We start from the raw sequence: 4535 nt of genomic DNA, 5'->3' as shown, positions 1-4535 counted from the left end.
AAAGGGATAAAGCCGTTTAAAGCATCTATCCTAAAAAATTTTAAAGATCTCAGTCAGAAAACTATTAAAGTATAGCTATATTTTTAGAGATAAATCATCTTAAAACACAAACTTTCTGAGGGCAAAGACCATGTTCATGTTGTTCATCACTGTACCCTTAGCTCTTAGCACTTAATATTGCCTGGCACATATCAGACATTCAAAAATATTTCTTGGATAGATGTAGCATAATCTCAGCTTGGTTAAAAAATACTTGGCTGAAAAATACTGAAGCCTACTCTAAGTATGGTTTCTATCATCAAATAGTTTTCTCTACCTATCAATTATGATTGATGTCTAGGCCACATTATGTTGAATTGGAAGCTGCATTCACAGCTTTTGCATAACAGCTATGGTGGAGAATCAAAGATATCTAAAACTTCTATATGGTTCCATATATATAAGGCAGAAATCACCATAATAATGTTGATTCTTTAAAATTATGTAACACTTTTATAGACTTTTTGTTTTCATTTGAGCTTCACAGCAACCCAGGTAGAGAAGAAAGCAGAACACCATCTCCAATTCACACCTCTCTGTGTGATTAATTATTCTTTCAACAGGCACTGATTGTGTTCCAAATACTGACAGTACCCCTTGCCAGATAGATACATAGATTATTAGGAATGAATCCTGCTCTTAAGAAGCTGGCATTCTTTTAAAGGAGATATGATAATGATATAAATAATTATAAGAAAGTAAAATGATCAATATCAAATAAAATACATAACCTCATTGTATAAGGAGGCTGGAGAAGAGTACAGTGAAGTCCTTAAGAGGGAAGGTGGCATGTCAGTGAGATTTTGAGATATGCATTTATCAAATTTTGGAGGTTAATAATTCTTCACACCTACTGTATTTTAAGCACTGTACCACATGCTGGGAATAGAAAAAAATAATTAAATATATTTCTAATTTTTTGGTGACCTGTTTAGTGTAAAATGAGTATAGACCTTAAAGCAAATCATTACATTAAAGGGGAAAAAGTTGTAACAACAATCCACTACAATAGAGCCAGTACCCCCTTAGTCCTTGACAAAGAGAGACCCTGCCTCAGCCCTTAGTTTTGTAGAAAGGAGTTACATAAAAATATTCACTGGAGATGGGACTTTGCATACTTTAGTGGAGGCACTGGGTAGAAAGGTGAGCCAAGTACTTTTGGAGGATTGATGTGGAGGAAAATAACTGATTAAAATGGTTAAAGAAGGCTTACAGAGGAGACAACATTTTTAATGAGAGAATTTGATGTTAAAAACATTATTTGCTATTTTTAGCTAATATAATTATTTCAAAAGATATAACTATTTTTACCTCTTCCAAACTGAACTTTTGAACAGTGTTAATAAAGATATAAATTTTGTACTATTTGCAGCATGGCTAGAAAAATATCAGGCTTGAACATAAGCTCTGAATGAGTTAGACTTACTATATAAAACCTAGCCAAATTCCCCAAATTAATTTGTTTTGCAGAGAAGGATTTTATTTCATTCATACATTATTAAAAATAATTTTTTGAGAATAAAGCTAAAAATGATGTAAGGAAATATGGTGCAATGGGAAAAGAGCTGGAGTTTGGTTCTAACTATAAAAACTATGCAAAAAAAGTATTGACACAATACAAAAAAGTTATCCCTCATTTTTTCCCCAGCTTATTTTCTATAAGCCCTCAGGATGTGGATAGTAGTATATTGTTCATTTATGGTTTCTTTTTCCTTTTCCACCACTGTTAAGCTTTACTATTCAACTGGGAAGAAACGTCCTTTATATTGTCCAAAATGACTATCACTAAACGTGCCACATTTAAAAATGGTCGTATAAAATTTAACAGGTAGAAACGAGAATTTCCTTTTTAATTTCCTCTTACTGTAAATAGTTCTTATGGAGACTCTTGAATTAATTTTGATGGAATGGATTATTTATGAAAATAAGAAAAAAGGAAACCTATAAAAATACTTCATGTAATATAGATCAAATACTGGTTTTACAGATGGATAGACTTATTTAAATTTTATACTTCCAACAGAAATTTGTTATCACTGAGGCAAAAAAGTCTTCAAGTCACACACAAAAAATACTTTGAGAATGAGATTCTGATAAATCAATCAATTTTACTTAAGTAAAGATGATAGTGAAAATAATTTGTTTTTTTTTTTTAATAATTCCGTTGGAAAAAATAATAAATGTTTAAGTCAAATCATCTCATTGGGGCCTGTTAGTAGAGTGCTTGGAAGCTTTTGGGTCTCCATGGCAGACGTGAATTTTACTTTCTCAAGAATTATAGTTGGAGCCTTAGAATTTGTTTAATAAATCCACATTCTCTGGAACTTTTTATTTAACAATTCAGTTTTATTTGTTTATAGCAAATCTCCATTGTTAACTCATATGAAAGTAGAGACATTTTTGATGTAAATAGCTAAATTTATAAAAAAAGTAATAGTTAAAGCAACAAACAGGTTTGAATTTCATCTTCATAACTGTATGAATCATTTATAGGAATTGAATTTAAATATAAAGTGGTGTTTGGAATATTTTTATTTCAGTTATGGTGAGGTAGCATTAAGCTACCCTTTTTTCTCTCTAAGAGCAGCTACCAAACTAGATACAATTTAAGGGGGGAAACAAAGCAGCTGTTTGAATATATCAGGAAACTGCAAGCTAGGAATTAAGGAACCAAGATGCTAGAGATAATCAGAAATAATGGAAGCACAACTACATGAGGTGTGTATTTATGCCTAAATTTTCTCATCAGGGAATTTGTTGATTTTAATGGTGAGATATAGAAGCTGAACAGAAAGTAATGATTTGGATATTGCTGTCTTACTGGACAAGTGCAATTAAAATTTGAATTTAGGGCTGCCAAGGAATTCTTCAACTCAAAGGACTGGTCTCAGAGAAATGAGAACTACAGAAAAGTAAGCCATGAATTCTGTGTGTGATTTTCTCTTGAGGTATTTGTTGGTTCCTGAGTTGAATATTCGTGGGCCACAATTCTGGAAACACAACATGGGAATGGTTACCAGATGACTAAAAGGCAAGCAGATATTTAAGCAGTTCCAATATGCTAGAGACACAAATGTTAGAGTTGAGAGCCCACCCAGAAAGACATACATAAATATCATAGACTTTTTAGTTAAAAACTCAGAAATGGATAGGATTTAAGACTAATGGTAAATTGGAAATAAACTATTTAAGGAGGTCCTGCCCATAGTCAATACCAGTCTATTACACCTTTACTACTTAGTCTTTTATACCATTCAGACTCTGTACAATTTTTCATATCAATTTCTAAGGTTTAATAAAACTTGGCAGGAATGCTAGAAAATAGATCCAAATGACTAAACCAAACAAAGAAGGATTATATAGGAAGACCTATAGGGTATAGAAATATTAGAGTTATCATCTAAGGACAGTAAAATAACTGTAATTAATATATACAGGAAAAATATCGCTTTTCAGGCTTTTGGCTAAGATCAAGTGTAGTATCTGTTCTTATCAGTTTAATATATCTAGGAAAATAGATGTATAAGGTAAAGAATTTCATTGAAGAATTTTAATATATTACAAATAATCTGGAAATAATGGGACTGAGAAATAGAATGAAGAAATTAAAAATTCAATAAGCAACAAATTAGACAGTGTAAAACAGATGATTAATGAACTTTAAGTTATTTTGGTAAAATAATTCATCTTGAAAAATGCGGAATAGTAAAGAACATAAAGAAAAACAGAATCCTATAGGACCCAGTGAAAAGTTTTAACATAAATGTATTGCAAGTCTCAGTAAGAGAGTATTAGAAAGTAAGTGGGTCAGAAACAATATTCAAAAAGATAACAATAAAATAATTTTCAAAAATTAATGACAGATATGAACACAGAGATTCAAAGAGATTTTGTAACCCTAAGCAGAGTAAATATAGATATTAACCACATCTAGGCATTTCATAGTGAAACAAGTAAAAAACAAAGATAAGAGAAAAAGCAGCCAGAAATAAAAGATACACCATCTTCAAACAATAAGATTCATGAGTAACTATTTACCATAAACTATGGAAGTCAAAAGATAAGGGGATGACATTTTTATAGTGCCAAACACTTTCTTAGAAAAAGTCAAATTTGTCAAAATGGACACAAAAGAAACAATGTAAACAACTTTATATCCATTAAAAATGTAATCATAATTTACAACCTTTCCACAAAGAAAGCTCCGGGATTAAAGGGCTTCATTTACAAATTTTTCTAAATATTAAAAGGAGAAATAACATTAATTTTATACAAAATCCAGAAGATAGATAATAAAGATGAAATACATACCACAAAAATTTTGAGAACTAAAGAGCCTTAGATTGTACAAAGATAATACAAGAAAGGAAAATTGTAGGCATTATCTCAAAAAAACCTAAATAAAAAAATCTTGGGGCACCTGGGTGGCTCAGTTGGTTAAGCATCTGACTTCAGCTCAGGTCATGATCTCACAGTTTGTGGGCTTGAGCCCCACG

At 31.1% G+C, this 4535-nt stretch overlaps 1 pseudogene; it reads left to right on the top strand.

Annotated features, from left to right (window-relative positions):
- The first annotated feature begins 3483 nt into the window (after positions 1 to 3483).
- LOC113603528 (uncharacterized) lies at positions 3484 to 3592 on the top strand (annotated as a pseudogene).
- The last annotated feature ends 943 nt before the right edge of the window (positions 3593 to 4535 follow it).

Source organism: Acinonyx jubatus, chromosome D1 (assembly GCF_027475565.1).
Source record: "Acinonyx jubatus isolate Ajub_Pintada_27869175 chromosome D1, VMU_Ajub_asm_v1.0, whole genome shotgun sequence".
In the NCBI taxonomy this organism is placed as follows: domain Eukaryota; kingdom Metazoa; phylum Chordata; class Mammalia; order Carnivora; family Felidae; genus Acinonyx; species Acinonyx jubatus.
This window is presented reverse-complemented; position numbering and strand designations above follow the sequence as displayed.